This window comes from Manis pentadactyla, chromosome 14 (genome assembly GCF_030020395.1).
Source record: "Manis pentadactyla isolate mManPen7 chromosome 14, mManPen7.hap1, whole genome shotgun sequence".
Taxonomy (NCBI): domain Eukaryota; kingdom Metazoa; phylum Chordata; class Mammalia; order Pholidota; family Manidae; genus Manis; species Manis pentadactyla.
The window spans coordinates 10,169,216-10,196,094 of NC_080032.1; positions in this window are offsets into that span (position 1 = coordinate 10,169,216).

The window sequence follows — 26,879 nt, forward strand, 5'->3', positions numbered from 1 at the left end:
TCTGAGGGACAGGGACCCATATCATTCTACCACCTTCCTAGTGCCACATTTATCTAGGAAGCAAGAAAACTTGAATCATGAGACTTAGGATCAGAGAATCTTTGCAATAAAGGGTTTGAATTTTGTAAGCATGGCATACCAGAATTTGAGGGTCTTAGAATGATAAACTATTTGGATCATAGAATCACAGAATTTCTTAAGTATAGATTTGTTTTCAAATTTGATTCATGTCAATCATAGTGTCTTACAATTTATAAAAGTGAGGCCGATGGAAGCCCAAAACTTCAGGGAGCATCCAGGCTCCAAGCTCAATTTCAAGGGCTTGACCCACCTCTGGATTTCCTTGTCCCACCACCTCCACCAATAAAAGTAATTGTTCCTTCCGAATGTGGTGCCACCCAGAAAGGGGACACTGCCTATAAAGCCACAAGGAGGGAGTTTTCTGCCTCCGTAAGCAGATCCTTGCCACTTCATGGGAGGGAACAAAAATGGGATTCCCCAGGAGCTGGGCAGGTGATGCATGTGAGGGCAATGAGTAGATGCAGTAACATAATGGGGAGGGAGACTGTGAGTGTTCATGTTAGGGAAACAGTAGGGAGTGGTAGTGACTGTGGCAGATGGAGGATCTTTGCCATGGGAATAAAAGAGCCCATCATTACCAGAGCATCTATGAGATGCTGGAAATCTAAATTTTAATGAGATTCCTTTTTAATTCTGGTAAGTGATTCAAATTTCAAATGCAGTGCAGGCTGACACTGCGTAGAGATACCAATCAAAAAGTGCTCTGGGAACCATTTTTGGCCTGCAGGTGCCTTATCTGTACTTCCTGTATTAGGAGGCCTCAAAAGAACTGGACATGGTTAGGAGCAAGAACTCTGCAGCCAGAAGGCACAGTTCCAACTCCTGCTCAGCTATTTGCTGGCTCTGCAACCCTGGCCAAGTTACTTAACCTCTCTGTGCCTAATTTCCCCATCTGCAAAACAGGGATGTTTAAAATAGCACCTACCTCGTGAGGTTATTGTGAGGTTTAAATGAATAAGGTTATGGAAAGTCTTTAGTAAGTGTGCATTAGCTAGCACCTCTAGGTAAAGTGTCCAAGACATGTAAGCAATAGGTAAGCATTAGTTATTATTCTGTTTTGCAGATCTTCATTTTTTAAAACTTAGGCTCTCCTCAGCAGTCTTGCTGGGAGATGGGGGCAGGCAGAGGGGCCAAAATTAATATCTCTATTTTGCTGATGAGAAAACTGAGGCACAGAAGGGCTTTCCACTTGCCCGGGGCCCCACAGTAAACACACGGCAGGATCTGGCTGGGATTCAGCTCTCTGAATCTGTTCTCTCTCTCCTATCAGACGCTGTCTGCTTTTGGAACCCACAGCCTGACCTGGCCGTGGACACTACCCCCTCCCAGCCAGCCAGCCAGCCAGCCAAAAACTCTGCCACATTGCCAGGTGTCCCGCACCACCCTCCAGACACAAAATGACAATGAGGTGTAGTCTTTGTTTTTTTAAAGAGAGAGAGAAAGAGAAGGGAGCAGAGGGTGGGACAAGAATGTTCTTGTCACAAGTTCCTGTCTGGCCCACCTCCCAGATCTGAAGTTTCTGGCATGGCTAGCAAGATACGGGGCAGAAGAGTAAGACGGTATACTGGGCGGCAGCGCGGTGGCTGAGGATCCGGGAGTGGCCGCCCCGATTTCTCAGCCCTGCCAACCCCCCAGGATCAACCGCATAACTGCAAGACCAGGACAAAATGAAAAAGCAGGACCCCCTTGTGCAAAACTCATTAAGAATTTAAGAGGGAGCTCAGAGAGCATAAAACCCAGCATGCGGCCCTCTTGAGTCCCGGGCCCTGTGACTGCAGAGCTGGCACGCCCACGATGCCAGCCCTGCACACTCCCCCTCGTGTCAGCGACACCCCGGCCTTACACAAAGGGGGGATGCAGAGAGGGTTAACAGACGCCCTCCCCTCTTCCCATGTCCTCGTGAGATAAAACTACCATTGGGAGACCCAGGACAATTTTTATATAGGATTAGAAAACAAAAATCAATATTTAATTATCTGTAAGCTTTTTGTGTCACTGAATCTTTAGCGCCCCAACAGGGAGCACAGGTTGCCAGGGCGAAAGGAAGTCGTTAGAGACGCAGGAAGGCTGGCCATCCCTTTTTCGAGCTGGGCCATAAATAGAGCACATTATCAGTCCTCACATGCTGGTATTGTTATTTATCTTTACTATCTCTATTTACCTCTATTTATAGCAGATTTCCCCCATAGATTATGAGGCCAGGTTAACTTTAACGGACCTCATGAAAAGAGGTACTTAAAACTTTGGAACATGCTTATGTGGACAGATGGCAAGGTTTTCAGAAGCTATGGGGCCCAGAAGGCTGCTTTGAAGGGTGTTGCCTTTTTTTTTTTTTTATTTTGCTTTTTTTCTTGTTGCCTACCCTCTTTCCCATGAAGGCTGTGCGGAGTCCTTCATTCCCGGCATGGTAGCTGTATCCGAAGTCCAAATGCACGGGAGATAGGCCCAGAAAATTCTGGCTCCAGACTTGCAGGGCCTCACCTGTAAAGGGGCTTTTTAATTGCCAGGCTGATGGCAAAGTCATTTTTCCAAAGGCTGGAAGACTTTGCCTTGCCAGGGAAACTTGCACCAGAGTTTGTTGTTCACCGTCTTATTTTTGGCGTAGTCGTACGGGATTGTAATAGTCTGTTCCACGATCGGCCTCCACCATCAGACTGCCATCTTCTCTGGGCAGGGACAGAGCCTGGCCCACCTGGGGAGTCACACTTCCTGCACAATTTCCAGCACGGAGTAGATGTACAATAAATGCAAATAATTATTTTACAAGGGAAGCAGCAGAGTTAGAGTTAAAAGCAGCATATAGGGTTACCTGGTTTTGAATTTCTCCTCCGAGGCTTAGCACCTAGGGGACTTTGGGCGAGCCGACTAGCCTCTCTGAGCTTCAGGTTCCTCATCTGTAATGTGGGACTAAAAATAGTGCCTATTTCACAGGTTGATGGGAGAAATCAATAAAATGGAGCAAGTGACCTGCATCCCCCTGTGCCTGGTGCCCAGAAAACACACGTGAGTTGATTCTGTTTCATTAATCCGAGGGGCGACATACCTGCTTAGAACCAATGTGAATGAATGAGAGAAAGCATGAATGAATGGATGTCTGGATAGATGAACGAATGAATGAAAACACAGGAAAGGCCTTCCTTAGAACTAGAGCTAGGACCCAGGAAATGTAATCTAGGGAAAGATTAGATACGTTTTTACTTTCTATTTTCAAAAACAAAGCCATTTAGAAAAAGACACAGATCTGTAAAACTCTGCTTGTCATGAAGGTAGAGTTTCAACTCAGTTGGGGAAAAGATTATTTCACAAATAGTACTGGGACAACTGTTTAACCATTAAAGAACAGTAATAGAGTTATACTGTTACTTCATAGCCATTCAGAGAATCAATTCCCAATGGACTGAAGTTAATAGTAAAGCATAAAACTCTATAACCCCCAGATGAAAATATGGGTTAGCAACTTATGACAACAAGCAGTGAGGATGTTTCTAAGTGTAAAAACAATATAATAAGCCATAAAAGAAAGCATGGATTTATTTAACTCCATAAAAATGAAAATATTTACATGCTTAAAAGAAGACATAAAATATACTGGGAAAAATTATTTACTTCATATACACCAAAAAAACGGATTAATAGATAAGTTATATAAAGAGTTCTTGGATGTTATTAGGGAAAACAAAGAAAAAAGTAAATGGGGAAAAAAAAAAACCCCAAGTATTTGAATGTGAAATTAATCAAAGAAGGCAGAGTAATGACCAAATAAGCATATAATACAAGCTGAACTTCACTTGCAATAAAAGAAATGCAATTTATGAGAACAGAGTGTTTTAAATGGTCAAATCAGCACATTTTTCTCTAATGATAATACACATTGCTTATGAGGATGTTGCAAAATAGGCACTCTTGAGCATTGTGAGTGCAATCTTTATAGAGCACAAAAGTAAATACTCTTTGTTGTATGCCTTGAGATTCTGTGGCTGTTTATTATGTAGTAACTTTGTGTAAGTGTTGCTAGATACAGTTTTGATAGTTTCTCTGTATCAGTTTCCTCTCACTGGGAGTGTAAATGGGTAACTTTTTTTTCTTAGACATAAAGCAATATCCATCCAAATTTCAAATATGTCCACCCTTTGACCCAGCAATTCCATTTTCAGAAATCTACCTTAGAGCAATATTTGCACAAGTACTTAGAGATAGGCCTTTACACCATTGTTAACAATAGAAGCAAATTGGAAACAATCTAATTACCCATCAAGATGGAAATAGTTAAGTAAATGGTTAACCAAAATAGCCATTTTTCTAAGTAAAAATGGTGACCTATCTACAGTTTCAACCCAATATATCTATACAATAGAACACTATGCAGCCCTGGAAAGGAATGAGTTGATTTAGTATGCACCATATTATGGAAGTATGTCCTTGTTAAATTGTTAAGAGAGAAATGTAATTTCTAGACCGTGCATATCATGGTTTTAATTAATTTAAGTATGTATATTATAAAGGTCTCAAAAAGAGGACGGTTTATGGAATGTTCTCTTTTGACTCTATGGATTTCCGCATCATCTAACTTGTGTCTTTTTGTCTCACAAGAATTAGCTTCCATGCCTTGTATTTCCAACCACCCAACCCAGTCCCCATGGGTTAACATAGGATCATTTCTAATAAGCAAAACCACCTCAAACATACTTCAAGGACTTGTAGGGCCATCAGCGTGACCCTCGCCATCTCAGCCTCCTGTACCCTGGCCCCTGCATCTCTCCATCATTAATCATCATGATTCTCCACATCCCACATTGTCTCTTGCTCCAAACTTCTCCCATGCTGTGCCCTCTGCCTAGATGCTCTTCCTGCCTGTCCAGCTGGAAATCTCCATGAAGATTCAATCCTTCCATAGGTAGGAAGTACCTTCCATACAAAGCCCTTGCCTAATGTTCTAGTCTCTGGTAAGTGATTCACTGGGGCAATCTTTTTTAAAAATCAAGGTAAAATTTACATAGCCTAAAATTAACCAGTATAAAGTATACAGCTTGGTGGCATTTTTAACATCTAGATATCCCAAGCCCCAACCGAGACCTGCTGCACTGAAAGCTCTGGCATTGGGACCAGAAATCTACCTTTAATGTACAGTTCCCAGATAATTTGCTTGCCTGCACCAACGTTTAATGACAGTGCCCTGGTATCATGTCCTTCTCTCTATTAACACATGATTGTCTTCATGTCTATTAACTTATAAACCAGAGATAGTGAGATTCTGCATAAAGATAGGTAGATAAAGCCTTAGACATATAGATGTGCACACGTGTGAATATATATATATATGTATATATATAATATATATATATACCTACATATAATTGTTATCTGACCATACTGAATAAATTCTTTTGCATCCCAAGAAGAAGTTTTGCAAACTGTAAGCTCTGTCCATAAGGATGAGGCAGGGAAAATTCCCTCCATCCACCCTGTCAAAGTGAGCCAGCAACCCATGCCTGGCCCCTGCTGGAGCCTGAGCAATGCTCTCAGCTGGGGATTTGATCCTTTCACTTTCTAGCACCAGCTGGTGTTGACTATGGCCAGGAAGAAACAGTCTTGGGCAACCCTGCCACCCTGGCCTCAGAAGATCAGAGATACATGTTAGGTGCAGAGATGTCTGTTTTCAGTGCTTTCCAAAGTCCCACGCAGGGATGCTGCCAAGCCAAGCCTGAAGGTCCGGGATGTTGGCAGGTCCAGCGCAGCTCCCTTGGACATAGTGTGTGGGGCCATCGTCTCTGATGCTAAAGTTTGGTTTCCATCTCAGGAGCCCGATCCATCTGGCCACTCTCCATCCTCAGGCAAAGATCGGCTCCCTTCTGAGACCCTACGGGGTGGAAGTAAGAGAAGGAGGAGAGGAAGGCGACAGCTGGGGCTGGAGAATGGGAGGGAGGGTGGCAAAGGCCCTTCTCCAAAAGCCATTGATTAGTGTCGAAATAAGGATGCTTTCATTTCCTTGCAAACAGGGGCTCCTCGTGGAGAAAATCGTAATACGCATGCCATGGGCAGGGGGGCACTGCGGGTAGGAACATCAAACTCAGCCAGAACCTGGTTCAAATCCCAACTGTACCACTTTCTGGCTTTGTTACCTGAATGGGTGGCCCTTCCTCTCTGAGCGCCTATCCTTTTCCATAAAATACAGTTCATAGAATTTCTTTGTGAGGTCTAAATTACATAATATCTGCAAAAGGCCTTGTGCAGTGCTTGGGGAAAATGAAAACATCTGATCAATACATGCTAATTATCCCCAGAAGCCTATCTGTCCTTGAAAGGACAGCTTTGGCTTATGTGTTTATAAAGTGCCTAAGCAAGGCAAGGTGGAAACAGCACCGAAGTCCACATCAGGGACTGGAGCTCCACCTCTGTGACTTGTTCCATGACCCAGGACAAGTCCCTTCCACTCCGTCTCCCAAAAATGCAAGGAAAAAACCCCTTTCAAGTGTCATACCCCTTGATCTTAAGCCCCATTTCTCCGAAGAGCACATGGAGGCTCCGAGGAGTGAAGTTAGCTGCATAAAGCAATGGAACGCCAGGAAGAACTGAGATTCCAACCAGGTGTCTGACTCCCCTGGGTTCTTTCCACCCCCCTGTCTTTAGCCTCTCAATCATAAGGATAAAATTCATAACTCCATTGATTCAGCACTTTCCCTATGTCAGGCATGGCTTTACAGACTTCACGCTATTGCTTTCCTTTAAACCTCACCACGGGCCTGTGAGGCAGGTGGGCTCTGAAATTCCCCCATTTTCCAGATGAGGAAACTGAGGCTCAGCTACTAAGGCAGTATTTGAACCCAGGACAAGTCTGTGTCCGAAGGAGTTAACTGTCTTCTGCCAAGACACTCACTTCTTTCCTCTCTCCTTTCCCTTGGTGACTCACGCACAGGCTGAAACAGCCTCGACATGCTAAGTGAATCAGAAAGGCAAGAAATAGCTACATCTCCCGCCCTTTCTGCGCACAGAAACAGAAGGAGCAAAACAGCCTATGGGGAAAATCATGCAGCTCATCACGTCTTCGCAGCAGCCCTGACTTTTTTCTTACTTAACTAGCTACCTCTCTTGCTGCCCCAGTCATCCCAGTTAGTAACGACAACCAGAAGCTTACACCATAAATAAGTTGCACAAATTTCACAGATGCCCCCAGGAAACTCGAGCAAGGAAATAGCTCAGCATATGTCTAAATGGTTAATTGACTTAATTGCTGGGAGTTGGGCGATTAGCTCACTTGATCCACCCCAGTGGCCACAAAACGTCCTTAATGGTGTTCAGTTTATTTGTATGTTAAGCTCCAGTTACTATTACGGGGAACTTTTCAATTGCTGATTACCTCATAAATATATAATCATAGTCACAGGAGAAAAGAAGTCTGGCAGCCTCTCGTGAAAGGCTTTTCAAGGAAATGTGAAAGGCACTGTTCATTCGCTCACTTGGCGATTGTTTGTTGAACACCTACTATGTGCCAAGTCCTCTCAGAGGCGATAGAGATGAAAATCCCTGTCCTCAGAGGCTGTCCATTCTGGCAGGAGGAGAGAGGCGGTAGACAAGTAAATGCACGCACACATACAATAATTTTAGAAAATAGAACAGAATGATGGAGTTTGGCAAGCAGGGAAAGACTGCTTGGGTGAGCAAGGGTCCTCAGATAAAGTGTCATGGAGAACAGGCTTTCAGGCTAAGGCATGAATGAGGCTTGCTTCTGCCAAGACAGGTGCCGGAGGCAGAGGGGCCAGCAAGGGCCAAGGTCCTGAGGTTGGAATGAGTTCACACTGCCTTAGAATTAGAAGGCAGGCCGGCAGGCCTGGAGTATAACGTGGGAAAGTGAGACTGGTCCAGCAACAGCTGGAAGTGGAGGCAGAAAGCAGGTCGTGCAAGGTCATAGTGAGGCATTTGGATTTTTTTTCTAAGTGCAATGGAGAAGCACTGCATGATTTGACTTATGTCTTCAGAGCTCTGGCTCCTGGGTGCAGAGTGGATGATCAGTAGGGGCTTTGGTGAGGGGCTGGTGAGGGGGAGGACAGGAAAGAAAGCTGGGAGGCCAGTGAGGAAGTACCTTCAGCCACCCAGGTGAGAGAAAACGACTTGGGGAGTGAGTGGCGAACCGTGGGTATTTGCAGGTATATTTGAGAAGGAGATGAGATAGAACTTCAGTTGGATTACATAAACACGCCTAAGTTTGCAGCTGGGATGATAGTGGCGCCGTTTAGCAAGACAATGAGCATCTGGTAAGCAGCATTCAGGCAGGAAGACTCATATTTTTGGAAAGAACAATTGGGCCCAGCCAAAGGGATAGGACTGGCGGTCAGCATACTGGTGGGAAAGGCATTGCTAAAATCCAGACAAGACATGGCAGTGGCCTGGGCTGAGGCTGGCCATGGAATGGTGGGTTGTTACCATTTGGATATTTAAGCTAACACGGAATGGAGTGTCAGCAGCAATATTAACTTTGGCTGAATCCGTGTAGTACAAGACCTGAAATAGAGGCCTCAATTCTGTCATATCCCAAATAATCACCCGTAGCCCCATCTTAATCCTTCTGAAGTTGGGTGGAGGTGAGGGGAGGTTGGATCAAAATTAGAATTATATCAAGCAGAAAATAATCTTCAGTCTGGGTTGCACTGATAAAAAAAAAAAAGGCCGAATTCATAATTACCATATAAAACTGTTTATGTTTGTGATTATATGTTACTGCCACCTCCAGGTCCTGGCAGCAAATGACTTAATTGCTTTAGCCTGGAGCTGGGGCGTGGGAAGCAGAGCGTTTTTCAGGGTGGAGGCAAATCTTCTGTCTTGGCTGCCTCCCCCCCTTCTGCAGTTGGGTTCTGGGTGTTGCCCTGGTTTCTGCAACAGCTTCCAGTAAACGTGGTAACTGCTGCCTTTCTCCTGGGCAAGTTGTCAAAAGCCAGAGGTAGGTCTGCCATGGGGAGTCGTGGAGTCCAGTGGGATTGGTCACGTTTAGACAAAACCAGGCTGAGAAAGGGAGACGGAGGAAGATGCTGGTTCCAAGGCACGGGGACCAGAACTGGCAGATTTATAAACAATAGTGTGTCATAACTGACCATCACCCCATGAGCTGGTGCACCCGATGAGGACCAAACCTCACCCATTTGCTCACTGACCTATCCCCAATGCCTGGCACAGAGGCGGTGCCTGTCTGAGTTTGGGCTCCCCCTGAAACAGGCCTGGAGGTAAGACTGCAGTCCAGAGGGGCAATCCCAGGGAGCACCTGCATGGTGCATGGGAGTGAGGAAGTGAGACAGGAAGGGAGGGGCACTCTGGGTTACCACTGTGGCCCACTGGAACCTAAGCCTGCCCAGGACCTCTGCGGGAAGGTGTGGAACCCATGAGGAAGGGAGCTAAGCTATTTGCATTTCAACTTCCACACTGTAGGCTGGGGGAGCATGATGTTAATTCCATTCCACCATGTTCTTGGGCAGAGGAAGCTGCAGCGCCCAGAGAAACCCTTGGGCAGAGACACACGTGTTGGCAGTTGGAAGCTGGGCTGGAATGCCCTGGAGAGGTAAAGCGAGGGCTGTCAGGGGGGGCACCACTAGCATCTCTCACAGAGCCCAGGGAATAGTATTCGTTTAAGTGAGTGGTGGATAATGAATGAATAATCTGTAAGGTTGGGACCCTCCAAGAATCTAGCACCTAGCCAACTCACCCTTGTTGGTTCTGACTGTTAGAAGCCACCCCCTTCGGGCCCTTGGGGAGATCCCTTATCATTTAGCCTCTTTGTGCCTCAGTTTCCCCATTGTCAAAATGGTGGTAATTGTATTAACTTTATATGATTGCTAGGAACATTCAACGTAAGATGCCATGTCACGCATCTATTGATGTGTGACCCATACTTACTGGGCACCCACTGCATGCCCGGCTCTGGGGAAGGCGCCATGGGAAGCAAAGCATAACACCTCCCCATCGGGATCCACCTGCCTAGTAGGTCTCAATAAATGTTCATTTCCTCCAGTTGAAGGGGGCGTGGGTGGAGAGCAAGGTTGAGGAATGCTGGTGGGACCTGGATTCTGAACCTGATACTATTTTAGGGAGTTTTCTCCAGAACCGAATCAAGCCCTTGAACAACAGTGAGATCCACAGGAGCTGCATTCATTCATGCATTTGTTCTGTATGTGTTTATGAGGACCTATTCTGTGCAGGTCCCTGCACCCAGCTCTCGCTCACGTCACACTCAATCCGTCACCAAGTCCTGTCAGTCATGCCTGCTAATCAAACCCACCAGCTCCCATCTCCCCTTCCTTGAACGCCACTCTAAATCAGGTCTGATCACCTGCCCCAGGTTTCTGCAGGAGCCTTCACCCCTGTTCCTAACCTTGTATCTCCCTTCTGAAAAGCTTCTCTACCTCCCCACTGCCCTCAGGAGGACACCCCAGGCTCCCCCACTCTGGCCCCTGTCTCTTTCCACAGCTCTGTGTTCAGCCATCCCACCACCCCCAAGTCATGTTTTTTTTTAAAAATAGCCTTATTGAGGTACAGTTAAAATTCCATAAAATTCATCCATTGAAAGTATACAATTCAATGGCTGTGGTATATTCACAGAATTGTGCAACTATCACCCAAATCTAAGGAAGATTCCATTCCCCCAACCCACAAAGAAACCCCATACCCATTAGCAGTCTCCCCACTTGCCCCACAACAGCCCCTGGAATCACTAATCTATGTTCTGTCTTTATGGATCTCCCCATTCTGAACATCCCATGTAAGTGGACTCACACAATATGTGACCTTTTGTGACTGACTTCTTTCACTTGCATAATTAAAATGTGTCCAGGTTGTGACATGTATTAATACTTCATTCCTTTCTGTGACTAATATTCCATAGACTAGCTATCCCCCTTATGGTCTATCAGTTCATCCGTTAATGGACATTTGAGTTGTTTCCATATTTTGGCTATTGTGAAAAGTGCTGCTATGAATTCACGTTCCAGTTTTGGGGGGCACGTATCTTTTCACTTCTGTTGGGTATATCCGTAGGAGTAGAATTGCTGGGTCATGTGGTCACTCTATGTTTGACATTTTGAGCAACTGTTAGACTACTCTACAAAGAGGTGTGCCCTTTATGTTCTATCAGCCATGTATGTGAGAGGTCCAGTTCCCCCATACCTTCACCAATACTTGTTAACATCTGTCTTTTTGATTAAAGCCCTCTTGTTTGAGTTTCATTTTCCTGGTGACTAATAACACTGAGCATCTCCTCATATGCTCACTGGCCATGTATATGTTCTTTAAGAGAATGCCTATTCAAATCCTTTACTCACTTTTTAGTTGGGCTATTTATCTTTTTACTATTGAGTTTTAAGCATATTCCACTGAGTTTTTATATACTGTAGTTACAAGTTCCTTATTAGACCTACAACTTGCAAATCATTTCTACATTCTCTGGGTTAGTATTTTGCTTTATTTTTTTCTGTTGCATTTCTTTTTGCTTATTGAGGTATAATTGGCATACCATTATATTAGGTGCAGGTACACAACATAATGATTCAATGTTTATACATACTGCTGAATGATGATCACAGCCAGTCCAGCTACCATCCATCACCATTATTTCACTTTCACGATGGTATCATTTGCAGCATAAAAGTGTCTAATTTTGATGAATTCCAATGTATTTATTTGTTTTTGTCTCTTGTGCTTTTCGGATCATATATAAGGTACCATTGCCTAATCCAGGGTCATGAAGACCTACTCCTATATTTTCTTCTATGAGTTTCGTAATTTTAAGTCTTACATTTAGATCTATGATCTATTTTGAGTTAGGCTTTGTTCTTTTGTCTGTCCATATCCATTTATTCCTAGCATCATTTGTTGAAAAGACTATTTCCTCCATTTAATAGTCTTAGCATCCTTCTTAGAAATCCACTGGCCATAGATATTTATTTCTGGACTCTCAATTCTATTCCACTGATCTACATGTCTATCCTTATGCCAGTACCACATTGTCCATACCTTAAGTGGTGTCAAATCCCTCCTCCAAATATTATCTTGCAGGCCAGCATTTGATCTCTCAGATGAGACTATGAATGCCCACACACATAGTCATATTATGTCTATGCGGTGGGTCATGATTTAATTCCTTTCATGCTGTATGATTCTGGGTCATTCACTTAAGCTCTCTGAGCCTGTTTGTCAGAACTTTATTTGTAAAAATAAGAACAGTACTATCTTCCTTCCTGCCTCCCCTCCTTCCTCTTCTCTTCCCCCTTCTTCCTTTGAAAACAGAGACGGTCTCATTTATCCCTGGACCAGCACAGCATCTGACCCAGAGTAAACACCAAGTGTTCCCTTGCTGAATGAGTGAATAGCCCATCTTGCTGGAGAACTGGGAGGACATGGTTTCCTATGTACGCACTCCACTGGTTCTAAATAAACAATGACTTGGCAGCAGCTACTAGATCTGGTTTCCTGTTCCTGCTTTGTCTTGTGTGCGAGGCATTAACCTCTCTCCCTCCTGCCTGAGTCCTGCCTGGAGGCTCAGAGCTGCCTGCCCCCTGCCCTGCAAGCAGGGAGCTTTATATGATGGAGCAGGGGTTCTCATGTTTTCTGGGTTCACAGCACCCTTCGTGTTCTGGAATTGTTTCACCAGAAGAAATCCCTCGTGGTTCTGTTTATCAGGTATTTAGCCACAAACTTAATCAGCACTTCTGTCCTAACAACTTAGCAGCCATTGGAAAAAATAATCCACATAGGTTGATAGAAGAATAATATTTTTATTTCAGTCTTAAATACGCACAGTTACTTATTCTTGAAATGTGAAATGTGGGTGCCTGTTGGGCTCTGCACAGCTTCTGAAACCTCAGAATTGGATTGGACCCTGCCGCCTTATTTCCCGTTCCACATCAATTTTGGCACAGACCCTGCTTTTTATCAGAGCAACCACCCAAAAGCCAGGGTCACAAAGATATGACATCATCAAAAGGAATGTGGTGTGTTCTAATGCTGGAAATGTGAATGACCTAAAACTTGGAGTTCATGTGATGTTCGGGAGATGTCCAGTATTCCTATGACCACCTCGATGACTAAAAATATCTCCCAGCTATTCCTGGGGGTTCCTAGCTATTCCAGGGTGCCTTGGCACACAGTCTGGGAACTGGAGTCTGTAAGGAAAGAGCATGTGAGTTGGCTCTTGAGAACCTGGGATTCCAAGTTCTGCTAGTGAATCTCTGGGTGATCTTAAGCCAGTCACTTCCCATTCGGGGCCTCAGTTTCCCTTCACCCCTGTCAAACCAGACCTCTACCAGCTCCAGTATGTTACATCCTCACTATCGTTGTAACCTTTGATAATGAGGGCTCAGTATGTGTCAGATGCCCTACTCCACACAAGCACTCTGGGGGAGCCCTCGTTTACAACCTCGCTTCATAAAGGATGATTTTGTGGTCTAAGGGCTCAAGACCCTGAGCATCACAGGCAGAAACTGGCATCTCCTGCTTCAGTTCTCCACTGCCTTCCCTGGATGCATTTCTCTGCCTCTGTGTGTCAGAAACACTCTGAGAAGAGTAATCAGGTGACCCTACAGCTTGAGAACAAATTGCATGTTCCATATCGACACTGCAGGAGCGCGATTCCAGCCATCAGTAGTCTACGTCCGCATTGCCAGTTCCTCTGCTTTGAACTAAAAGTCTCCAAGTCCGCAGCTTACGTGTGAACTGAAATTAAACCCTGTCCAGAACGGCAGAGCTGATATTTGGATACAAGCAGAAACAGCTCATTTTTGTGTTATCTATGAAGACAAACTTTTTTTTTTGCCTGCTTTATTACATTGAAAACCTTCCACAGGTTCCTGGTTATCTTCAGAACAAAGTGAAAACTCCTTCGTGTGGTTTCCAAGCCCCCTGCTGCACCTTAATCTGTGGTCATAGGCCACCTCCCCACGCCCACCCTCCCACTTTTCCGTGAAGCCAGCCAGAATGGACCTGCTTGAGGATGGAATATCGATGGAGCGCATGCCCTATGCCAGGCACCGCTATAAGCCCTGGGGATGTGGCAGGAAACCAAAAACACGAAGTACCTGCTTTCATGGAGTTTGTAATCTGAGAAAGAGAAAGGCTGAGAGGGAGATTCATCCCACAGTCTAGCAAATACAGCATTCTAACTGCAATAAGTATAATGAAGGAGAAGCTCAGGTGTGTTGAGACCTAATTCAAGAATGTTCCCGTGGACCCTGTCCCTGCCTTTTCACATGGGGCCATAGTTGCCTTTTCAATTAGACAATTACTTGACTGTCACTGCACACCTAACATAGGCCTGGCACATACTAGGTGCTTACTAAGTACATGTACCAAATATGTAGATACTCAGTGTAGAGGCAACACAAAAGAGAAAAAGAAAACTGCAATCTTATCTCACACACACACACACACACACACACACACACAGCATGTTCTCCTATGAGATCACTCTCTTACATTTATCATTTAGATTAATTAATTACATTAATTTCTCTTTTAAATAACTATTTTATGCTATATGTACCATTGTGCTTCCTTTCATTCAGTTTATATGCAATGTGTTTAATCTCCTGTGCCAGTTCCTATCATTGATAGTGCCTGTCTGGAGTGGTTTATTAGGAAAACATGCACAGAGGCTATCAGGCTGTGATTGATTAGTGATGTCTGCCTGGAACAGAGAAGTAGGGCTTTGAGGGTACCCACTTTTGGGGACAAGGCTAAACGTTTAGCTATCAGAACCTGTGCAGACATTAGAAGCCAGAGCAGGGAATGGAAACCTCTTCTCTGATGGTTTGGTATGAAATTCTGCCACACTGAGTGGTGACGACCAGGTAGCCTGAACTTCTCTTAGGAAGTATGTGTGTGAGATGCACACTGAGAAATGGTCACCAGAGCTGCTGTGACACCCCAGTGGGATGAGTCACTGATTCAGTCCCCTTAAATATTCAGCAGGTTTTCGACTGAGGAGAGCCAGGGCCAAGAGGGCAATGACAGCGTCTTAGTCTGGTTCTCCCAGAAGGGGACTCTGAGACCAGATCACCCAGGAAAGGGAGTTGGAGGTGAACTATGTATGGAATTCATTATCTATGGTGAATAATACAGGTTAGTTCTGAGAGGTACTTTGGAGTTATGGCACCGCAGGACCCAGGGAACTGGAGTATTTACCTACCTTAACCCCCTCTCATTTCAGAGCTGCTTCCAAGGGCATCAGCCCACTTGTGCCTCCAGCCTACCCTCTGCTCAGCTGAGCACACTTATAAGGCCAGAACAACACCCACAAACAGAGAGTCATGGGCAGTCACAGCAAACAGACGTGACTATGACAGTGGTGAGGAGCTAAAAGCCTCAGCTCACAATGACCCTTCTCAATTCCTGTAAGTCCTTAGAGTAAATCCCCTGTAGCAAAGACAACTTTTTTTCTGTAAAGGGCCAGAGAATAAATTGACTTTTGTAGGCCATTTGGTCTCTGTCAAAAATGCTCACCTCTGCCCTTGTGAAAGCAGTCATAAATAATATGTGAATGAATGAACATGCCTGTGTTCTAATAAAACTTTATTTACAAAAACAGGTGGTAGGCCAGATAGAGCTTACATAGCTGGACATAGCCGATCCCTATTCTAAGGCTGGGATGATGTTTGTTTATAATTTGGGGGCTCTGGTTCCAATCAACTGTCTGTGACTTCTGGGAGTAAGGAATCTTTTTGGAGTCTGGGACCTCTGTCAGGTTCAATGCAAAGGAGAGTAGTTATTAATTAGTGATGTCTGCCAGGATGGGAGACAACAGCACACATACTGCTCATTTTTCATCCCTGGCCTCAGAAAACCTTCTCAGCAATCAGAAAAAACTTGAACAGGACAGTACAAATAGCTCCTGTTATTATGGGGAGGGCTCACCTGGGAACCTCGGCCTCTTCCCAGACAGATGGCAAGTCTCTGGAACCTTCAGACCCTGTGCCTTTGCAGAGTCAGCCCCACTTGCCCCCTAGACTCTGAGTGACTTGAAAGGTAGAAGCCATGCATTTTGTTCTTTGTTTTCCCAGGCCGACCAGAGGCTGGCATAGTGTTTAGTCAACATCTCTTGTATGAACGAATGAATGAATTGGAGATGCACAGAGGCAACTAACATTTCCCAAATACCCACTACATGCTAGCTTAGGACTTTTGTGTGTCTATTATCACATCTCCAGTACAAGAATGATATGAAGCAGGAACCATGAAGTCCATTTTTCAGACTAAATGGCTTTCTAAATTGTGACAACACAACTAATAGTTATGACAGTGATGATGGTGAGGATGGCAGCTACCACTTATCTCCATGGACCAGGAATGATGCCAAGCACTTTGCTTACATCCTTGTGCAAAGTCTATGAGAGAGGGAATGTCTTTTTCTTCCATTTTCTAGATGGGGAAATCAAGGCTCTGATTGGGAAGCCACCAGCCTGACATGAAGCAGTAAAATATTGCTGAGCCGAAATGTGGCAGTGGATCCCACTGTTGCTTTGAGGCTCATGATCCTTTCATTGCTTTGCCAAGCTGCCTGCATGCAGTGTCTTGCATGAATAGATGGAGGGGGCTCAGCAGGAATAGCCCCGGCAGTTCAGCTGGGACGGGTCACAGGCAGAGCAGGACAGGGCAGCAGGGGCAGGAGTGTGGGTGGGGTAGGTTACAGCGCCACCCGCGAGGTCCCCCCCAGCACCTCGGCAGCAGCAGGCTGGGAGCCCTGGTGTGCCCGGCGCCCCTATGATTGGCAGCCTGCAGATGGCGGGGGTGCCTTGGAATTTATTATCCAAGCATGCCTTTCTGAGGGGGCCTCACTGCCTGACACTGCTTTATCAGAAAGCTGGGAATGGTTAGCCGAACCCATCTGTTAGCCAAAGAGGAGAACTCAGTGGGTGGGGATATCTGCAGAGTCATTTAAAAGGAATTTCTCTGATGCTGAGGCCAGGGCGGAAGGTTATCTGCCCGTGGGCCCATGGGCTGACTGCACTGGGGGCTCGGGGAGCTTGGGGAGGTGCGTCTGGATTTGGTAGAGGCTTTCCTTCCTTGTTCTAAACCAGAAATTGCTGGTTCTTAGCAGCGACTTTAACTCGGCAGTGATCCTCATAGCTAAAAACTACCACATTACCCTCATCAGTGTCTTGATGACGAATCTGAGACAGATGGGAATAAATGCAGCAATCTGAGTTAATACCGGGGTCGCTAATGAATCCAGGAGCTGGGAAATAATTAGGAGAAGTTACTGCTCCCACCACAGTAACCCTGTGTGTTGGCTGCATTCTCCTCTCCCCTGACCCACAGCCAGGGTGCCCTGGAAGAAGGCTGAGCAGCCAGCTGGGGTATGTTGGGCCTCAGGACCCCATCTTGAGTTCAGTTTCTGGTGTGTTTATGACAGGTTGGTGAATGGCAGGTGGAGACAGGGGAAGGGTGGGCTCTCCATTGGGGAGCTCATTTGGCTTAGACAAAACACTGGGCCGCAAGTTGGGAGACCCAGGCTAAGCTGGGAGACCTGGGCCATGTGGTCCCACTCCTCTGGTGCTCGATGATGACAAAACCTCATCGCTGGTGACACGAATTACTCGCTGCTCTGGAGCAGGCACGAGTTAAGTGGCTCACAAGTAACATCTCATTTAATCTGTCCCCATGGTCCTAGGACTCTCTTTATCCTCCTTTATCTGAGCAAAACTGCTTCAACAACTCATACAAAGGTCTACAGTTGACAATAGAGCTGGTTTCCAACCCAGAAATCCGGTTCAAAGGTCTCAGGCCTCAACCCTACCACTCCACTGCCTGGGGCCGTAAAGACTGGGATAAGCTTTGCTGTGTCTTCCAACATCCTGAAGTTTTTAGGCCTACAGATTTCTAAGTGCTTGCAAATACGTGCCTCACAAGATGGGGAGAAGAGAGATTTCATAACCAGCCGTCTGGCAAGGCTGGGCCCCTACTCTATGGGATCACATGCTAACTCCTCCTTTCTGAAACTCAGCACAATTGCAGTTGAGCGTTGAGTACTGAATCGTGTAATGGCCATCTACCCTGGTCGACTGTAGGTTCCACAAGGATAGCATCTATTTTGCTCACTGCTGTGTCCCTGATGCTGAGTGGAGTGACGGGCAAATTATATTTCCTCAATGAGTATCAAATGAATGAATGAATGAAGCTAGAAAGTCAGGTTCAGTCCCGCTGAACAGAAGCCCCATGGTGGCCATTTCATCTCACCCAAGCTGCAGCATCCTGGCAGAGGCACAGAAGCCGACTCGGCGGTCAGCATCCTTGCAAGGGCAGTGGGCGCCAACAGGGGCTCCTGTGGTGCAGGGCGCGGAGCTGTGGCCAAGGCTGACTCCAGCCCCCGCCCGCCCCCCTTGCAGGAGCAGGGCTTGCAGAGCCGCCTCACAGGGTCACGCTTGACCAACAGCCTGCGCTGCCTGGGCATCACGTGACCGTCAGGCTGCCGGGGGACTCGAGGCAAGCAGGAGGGCCGGGGGTCACCACCGCAGTTAAGTCATGTACCTGGCGAAGACCATATTTATGGAGAATGGTTCAAGGAACAAAGCGTTCTTCGTTTTTCTTTCCTTCCCTTTTTCTTATTTCTCTTTTCTTGGCCTTCTGGATTCAGGATTATTTCCATGCCGGGTGGCAGAGCTGTGGGAGGCTTTCGGAGCGTCTGCTTTCTGACTTGGTGGCCAAGGGCCGAGGTGCTGGACTGCTAGTTACCGGGTTCAAACTGTGGCTTCTCCTCGACCTGACACACTGAGAAGGGCCTTGAGCTGCTTAATCAACCCCTCCGAGTTTTACTCTCCTCATTTGTTAGGTAAAAGGCATTTCAGTACCCAGGTTATTCTGAGGATGCTACGAAATAGTTCAGATAGAATCCTCAGTACATCTCACTGGGTTCAGTTCATGCAGCTACTAGTAACACCACCTCCACCACCATTCTGACTGTGGAAACAGAAAACCAGTCCTCGGGTTCCTCTGAGCCCCGATGGATACAAATTAGGCAGGAGAGACAGTTAGTTTTGCCACTGGCTTTTCCAGACAGAGGAACAAAGAGAGACTAGGTAAAGGAGGCGCTCCCAGATCTTTGCAATTTTCCATCTACTGCTGAGCCTAAAAGGTTCCTAGAAGTCACAGAGTTTAAGCCTGCGGAGATGCTGAGGTCCAGAGAGGGGAAGGAACTTGCCCCAGGTCACACAGCGGCAGTTGGGCAAAGACCAGACCTTCTTGTCTTTCCTATGTTAATTACTGTTGTCTAGTTCTGACGTAACAGCAGCCTAGGCTCCCAGCGAGGGTGAGGGACTGGCCGGGCCACGAGCCCAGCTTGATGGGGATCAGGGATGGTGCTATGAACACCTCCTTCTGCCGGGCCAGTCCCGTGTTCTGGCTTCCATCCCTGTGAGTCGGGAATGCTGGCTTATGGATCTGTGGTTTCAAAGTGGGTCTCCAGAGGTGACATGGTTGACCAGGGTTATGCATGAGTGGATGGCTGGGCAAGTGGACGTTGCTGGTGTTGGTACCACTACAGCCAGGCACTGAGATACCTCCAAGCAGGAAGATCACACTCTACTTCTGAGGCCTCTGACACCTCCTATTTTGATGTCTGACAAGGACTTGCATTGTGACTTTGAGTACTTCTACTCCTTGGGCCTCGGTGTTCTCATCTGTAACATGGGAGCACCATGGTCTGTACCTACTGGGGGTGGGCATTTGGATGACACGAGTCCTTTCATTCAAAGCTCTTAGTTTTGGTCAGCGTACCATGGCTGTATAAGACGGAACGTTAAAGGAAGACAGGTGAAGGGTATTTGGGAACATTCGACTGTCTTTGCCACTCATCTATAAACCTAAAATTATTTCAAAATAAAAAGTTAAAAAAAAAAGAAAGAAAAGCTCTTAGAATTGGGTCTGGCACATAGTAAGTGCTCAACCAATGTCATCCACTGAGTTGCCCAGAGGTCAAAATCATGGCAAGGTGGTGCTGCAGCACCTTGCAGAGGACTGGCACACTGGAGTGAGAGGCGCATGATGACCCTCAGTTGTGGACTCCGTGGACGTGTGGCCATCCTCAGGCACAATGGGTAAATGGAGGTACCCCGTGATGATGTGCTGCACCCAGGTCCCAAAGGGGAACACAAGTCAAGAGTTTCGGCAGATATCTGCCTGGTGTCCACTAGTAAGGGCCAGCAGTATGCAGAGCCTGGCTCAGGAGTGTTCACTTGTGCCAGCCCTTCTCCTCTCAGACCACTTGCAGATGGTCAGAGCTGCCTCAAGGCCTCTCCCAGAAGGCCAACTCCTTGCTTGTAAAGAGAAAAACCCTTGGGGATAAAGAGTCCCTCTGCCAAGGGAGGCATCTGGTCTGGACTGAAGGACAGACATACCCGACCGGTATCCCATCGTAGCCACTGACCAGCTGTGTGACCTCAGACAAGTCACTCCACTTCTCTGACCTTCACTTGCCTGATCCTGTAAAATGCAGCTTCTTTGAGAATTTCACAGGACAGGCTTCCTCCGGGTGGGTCCTGCTTTGCTTACAGCTGAAACCTTAGTGCCAAGCACAAAGCTTAACACCAAATGGATGTTTAACAAGCTTGTGGCAAATGGGTGTCTATTAATAGCTACATGGATCAAAGGCTTAACAAGAGCCAGGCACTGTTCTAAATGCTCCCCATACATCACTTCCTTTAATTTTTACAGTGAGACAGAGACTATAATGACCTCCCTTTCACGAGCGAGCAAACTGAGGTTTGGCAGAAAAGCTGAGTCACTTGTTCACGGCTGCCCAGCTAGTAAGTGGCAGAGCCAGGATTTGAACCCAGGCGATCTGAAACTAGAGCCTGAGCTCATGTCCCCAGGATTAACTGAACAGGGAGAAATGAGGTGCAAAGAAAGTGCCTGTCACTTAAAGGGGCATACTACGTGAGTGATCAGTGCATATGTGTGTAATTGATGCATTAATTAAAAGCAGAGAAAGCATGCAGCAATTGTTTTTATTTCCCACTCTGCAGGGTCTCTGGGATATGGAGTTGTGCAGTGAGGACCCCTGTCCACAGGAAACATAGAAACCCAAATGGTACCCGGAGTGTTGCTGACTCCCACACAGGAGCATCAGAGAGAAGCTCCTGCCAGTGGTGCTCTGGCCCAAGTTGGCCCTCTGCAGGTTGGCATAGCCTATAGAGCATTTAAAATATATCTGAATTGGTTTCCAGAATTTAAAAATTGGGAGATCTCACATAAAACTCTAGATTCCTGGTGTAGAAGAAACAAGTGTTTTCCATTTTGCTAAGGGCTGGCCTCTATTTTTATTGTATGTGTCTGGCCTGGCCCCTGGGGGCATCTGAGGTCATGACCTCCATGTGTACAGGGCAGTGGGGTACTGGAGGAGGGGAGCCAATTGTGTTGGCCAGTAGCTCAGTCAAAAGCCCGGTCTTGGGAGGGTTTTCTCGTTTTGCCTGGACAAAAATGACTCACAGGGCCAGTATGGGTCTCTGGCAGAGCCAGCTTTCCTCTCCTACTTTGTTTTTATAAAGCAGAAATAGAAGTTTCCATAACGTGGTGCAACTCTCCCCAGTGCTGGGAGGCCCAGGGAAGTTGCTGCTGTTTGTGAGTGTCCGAAGGACAGCTTTGGCTGGGAGACTGCTGCTGCTCACGGGTACGCAGAGCTGCACAGCAGGAAAACGTGCTCACCTCCAAGGTCGCTGTGCCTGAAGACAGGAGGTCCCCACTGGATCATCCCCCAGGGGAGATGGTCCAGGGTCTGAATCTGTCAGACCACAGGAAATGAGGAGGAGAAGCAGAGACCTAGTCCAGGTTCTATGAATAACCCATGCGTCCATCCATCCATACTTCCTTCCATCCATCCTACCACCCATCCATCCATCCATCCATCCATCCGTCTACCAACCCAAAGACTGTTCATTGCCAACCCACTCTGCTTCAGACACTGCATACTGTACTGCAAAGATGCTAACGGAGGCAAAACTGCTCTGTCCTCACAAAGTCTGCAGTCAAGTCAGGGAGACAGAGATCAAAAAGGTAGTAATAGAGGAAGATGAGGGAACCACCAGAGATTTACAGTAGATGGATTGCCTACAGTTAGGCTCATCCTGGAACAGCACACCACGTGCCCTTCAGTGCAGCAGCTCTCCATGAGGGGACATAGAACAACTGCTAAGTGCAAAAAGCCACTGCACAGATAGTGACCACAGTGTGTGTCCATTTGTAAAGAACAGGGACCCTGGCTGGGCTTTCTTATGCTTGTACTGGCACAGAAGGCCTCTGGGAGACTCCATTAGAGACTGGGAACAGTGGAGACCGCTGGGAGAAAGCTGGGGCACTAGGGCTCAGGCAGGCGAGAGAATTTTTTGCTGCTTAAATGTTTCTTTTCTTGAATGTGTAATTTTTGTTCTCAACAGAATGGCAAGGATATGTAAGAGAGAGAGATGGATAGACTGATAGCTGCATGAGAGGAGAGAATAAAGATGAGGAGAAAATAAAAAACTTCTGCAAGTTTGGTGAGTTGGTGAGCATTTTAAAAGGGATATCCAGGCTGCTTTGGGGCATTCAGAGGAAGCTTTCCTGAATTTTTCCCAAATTCAGAGGGGCATTTGGACTGGCACACTGAGGATGAATAGAGTTGCCCAGTGATGGGTGCAGAGATGGGCACACAGACTTCCAGGCACTGGGAAGAGTGTCAGACCCATATCCCTCCCTTCTCTGGACCTCAAATGGCGCATCTGCAAAGGAGAAAGAAGACACCTCTGAGCCCGAGGTCTAGCAAACTAGGAAGCTGTTAGAGGCCATGTCCAAATTCAGTCTGTCTTGACCTGTACAAGGGGTAAACTGTCTCCCCAGGGCACTGGCCCCTGTCTCTTCCTGCTCTCCCAGCTGATCAACTCTTTGACAAAGAAAAAGAAAAAGAGGAAATCTGACTGTATAAAAGCCAAAGCTCATGATCATTAAACTCCAATGTTACGCTTTGTATGTCTCTATGAGAGGGCAGTTGCCTGCACCTCTCTCCCCCTCTCCACCAAGTGAATTACAGAGGCCAAGAAGGTTAATTTATCTGAGTGGATGGATGCCATCTGCTCCATTGCACTGATGTGTTATAATAATAACAGCAGATATTTCATGAACACTAACTCATTGCCAGGTACTTAGCATGCAAGACCTTATCACATCCCCAAGGCAAGTCCAGGAGATACGCAGTCGCATGGCTATAGTCCCTGTTTCTGAAATGAAGGTCCTGGGACTCCAAGAAGTTTTGTGCTTGAGGTTGCACAGCAGCTAAGGGCTGAAATGGAAATCTGAATCCAGGTTATTTTGCCCCAAAGTTTGTCCCCTTATGCACTAACCTATGTAGCTGCCCGGCACACACGGGGCCCTTTCTCCCCAGGCATTGAGGCCGGGGAAGGCTGCCTGGAGGAGGTGCCATTTATGTGGTGCCTGGGAGAGCCAGAGGGCTTTCAGTCCCCCTCTAAAAGAATCAGCCATCTTCCACAAGGAGATTTCCTCAAGAATAAAGGGCCCTGGAGACATTAAAAAGAAACTCATAAAAAATTCATCTCTGAGTAGTAATTGCATCATAAAAAGTATTGAGTTGGAGTGCAAATGCAAATTGGGCCATATGAATTAATGATGTAAACAGTTGGAAGGAGGGCACATGCTCAGAGACACACCATCAAGAATGGTCTGTGCCACTCTCCTCCAAGTGCCAGTGTCCCCTGAGGCTTGAAGGATATTTTCAGACTACCAATAACCAAGGGCTCAGACCCCCAAATCCTGCTCAGGGTTACTTCTTAGCGATTGTTGGAGACATGGGTATGCTCACTGTTTTCCCTCAATCAGCACTTTCTGAGCACCTACTGTGTGCTGGGATGGTGCCCCATTCCTCCCTGTTCCTTCCCTGCACACCTCCTAATGAACTTGCTCATCCTGGAGAATACAAATGGGTGATTTTGAACTTGTGTGCCCACTTTGTTATTTATGTCTTTCTTGGTTTGTTGACAGATGCATTCTTTAGGCATGTATTAAGCACCAGCTGTGTGCAGGGTGGGGCCTGCCCTCAATTCCCAGAAGCAGTCATGGGAGGTCAGAGAAGACATGTGAACTTGAGGGAGGTCAGCGGGGGACTTGCTGGCTGTGGGGGGACCGCTAAGACAAGACTGGAGCCATGGAGAGATGGCCAGCATCCTGGGTAGAGGCAAGCTGACTCCCACACATTCATGGAACCACATGTAATTGAGTGTGGCTGGAAAGTGGGGACTGAGAGTGGTGGGATGAACCTGGGGGGGTCACAACATTCTGGACCCTGTGCCTCTCCCTAGGGAGCTGGGACCTGACCCCCACTTGGAGAGAAAGCAGCCATTACTGTCCCCCCAAACTCTTGATTCTTTATCATGCAAAAGGTGGAACCTGTGGCAAGGGGGTCTCATCACATTTCAGAGGAGGGGTTCTGGAACCTTCCTGTGGTTTTCAAACGGTGTTCGTGGAACCCTGAGGTCCTGTGTCCACATTCCCAGGAGCGCCTTATGAGGAGGAGGTGTGAGGTTTAAGTGGGAAATGTTCTGGAACTTCCCCTACTTTAGCCAGATCAGCTCCACTTTCATCTTTTTTTGTAGCTTGAAATTCCACATAACATGTCGTGTAGAGAGGTTCCCTTGCTTAAATAAGAAACACTTGCCCTTAATGCAGAGCAAAGCACAAATTCTTCAAGACTTTTGCTGATACAGACCACCCCATTTTTCCAGGCTCTGCTACCCACCCCCGACCCCCTGCCTCTTGCTGCCCTGGGCCCCAGCCTCCAGCTGCACAGATACTCCCAAGTCACACTGACTCTCTGCAATTCCATGCCTCCATCCCTTTCCTCATCCTGTCCTTTTAGAGGCTGTTTTCCAGTCCTTCCTCCTCCAGGAAGTCTGCTCTGACTCCCTTCACTGTCTCCAACGTTGCCTATACACCTTAGGTGTCCCCCCAAAAGAGCTCTGACCCACCAAACGAGGGCCTCTTTCTGCTGACCCATCTCCTTCCCCTATGGGACTGAAATCCACAAGGGCAGAATCCCTGACCTGGTCATCGGTAGTGTCCAGTAGCTGGCCAGCACATGGCAGGTCCCCAAGGGATTTGTGCTTGGAAATGGGTGCCAGGAAAGAATGGAGAAAGGGTAGGGATAAGAGAGAGGGAGGAATAAAGGAAGGAGGGAAGGAAGGGTGGGGGAGGACAGAAGGGAAGGAGGGAAGATGGAAGGGCGGATGGTGGACGCCCGTGCCTGCAGATGAGGTTCCCGTGGTTCCACCTTCCTGGAGAGGCCACAGGGCCTCAGCCCTCTCCGCACTCAGGGAGGAAGAGGGCTGCCTTCCCTGCCTCCTGCCCCCTTCACAGAGCCAGCCCCTGACATGCCCTCGCCCGCACAGTGATTACTCCTCGAGCAGCCTCCCGTGTCCTGTTCCTGCTCTTCCTACAAGCAGAGAAGCAGGAAAATCCATCCTGATGAGGAGGCAGCAGCCCGCCCCCGTCCCCTTCCCCTGGTCCTGCGGCCTGTAACTCTCGAGCAGTCAGGCAGAAACAGGCAGTCAATTTTTTCCAGGGTCGAGCACCGGCTGTAAGGCGCAGCCCTGCAGGGTGACGCGGGGGAGGCAGGGGCCGCCCCCACAGCGTGACTGTTTCCCCTCCACCCTGGGGGAAGCACCTCCTGCCTCACTTGCCCAGATGCTGCCGGCTGTGTAATTCAGGGACGTTCTACCCCCATGCAGCCACCACCACCACTATGCAGGGGGCTCCCCTGAGACCCCAGACACATGAAACCTCATGGGCAGGCAGAGTTCCCTGCTGCCATCCATCACATCTTCTCCCCTAGTCCGGCTGCCTACTTGCCTGGAAGCCACCCTCCCTTCACCCCTGCTCGCCCTTGGTGGCTTAATGGCAGGCTCCCTGGCAGAGGAAGAGGCAACTCATGTGCTTGTACCCAACCAGGTGTCAAGCGGCTCTTGGCTGGATGTTACGGTGTGCCACTGAGATATCACCCCAGCAGCTGGGAGGGCTGACAGCTCCCGGCTGAGCCCCGGCTCCCAGCAACTGCCCTCAGCTGGAGAGCGCTGCCTTGTCCAAGGTCAAACCTCCATCTGGTGGCCGGCTGACCAGCCCGAGTCCTTGCCCCTAGGCAGGATGACTTTGAAGCCCTATCTCAGCTACAGAGCTCGCTGTGGGTCAGCTGAGGGCTTAGGTGAACCTGAATCACATCCCAATTTCTCGGCTTCCTCTTGCTTCCCCCTCAGGTGTGGATCCTGAGGGTATCCTCCCACTGCACCCCAATAACCCCCCTGCCCTCAAAGCCCCAGAGTCTCGGGGTCTGCCTCCAGCCGAAGCAATGTGCAACAGCCCTTTCTGCATCTGCCTGTTTGATCTCCACGGCAGCGCTGCAGAGCGTTGTCTCATGCCCCTCACGTGTCAGGAACCCGAGGCTCAGGGAGGCGACGCGCCTCGTCCCAGACCTCTGCGTTTACTCACGCGGCCTCCGGCTCTGGATACTGTCACCCTTTCTCCACCTGCCACACTCACCTACGTCCCTGGGTGGGTGACGTGGTGTAAACTGGAAAGGCAAGGTGCATCTGGCTTCAGTCCTAGGCTCTTGAAAGAATGGGCCGCTATACCCTTCTCTGAGGCTCCATTTCCTCATCTTTCAAATGGGCCGTTGCTAGGATTGGATGTCACAATGTACAGAAAAGACTTGGCCCGGCGCCTGGCACAGAGCAGCTGCTGAGGAGTTAATTGCCTCTCTTTATTACTAGTGATAATATCTAATCTGATGAGGATGACCC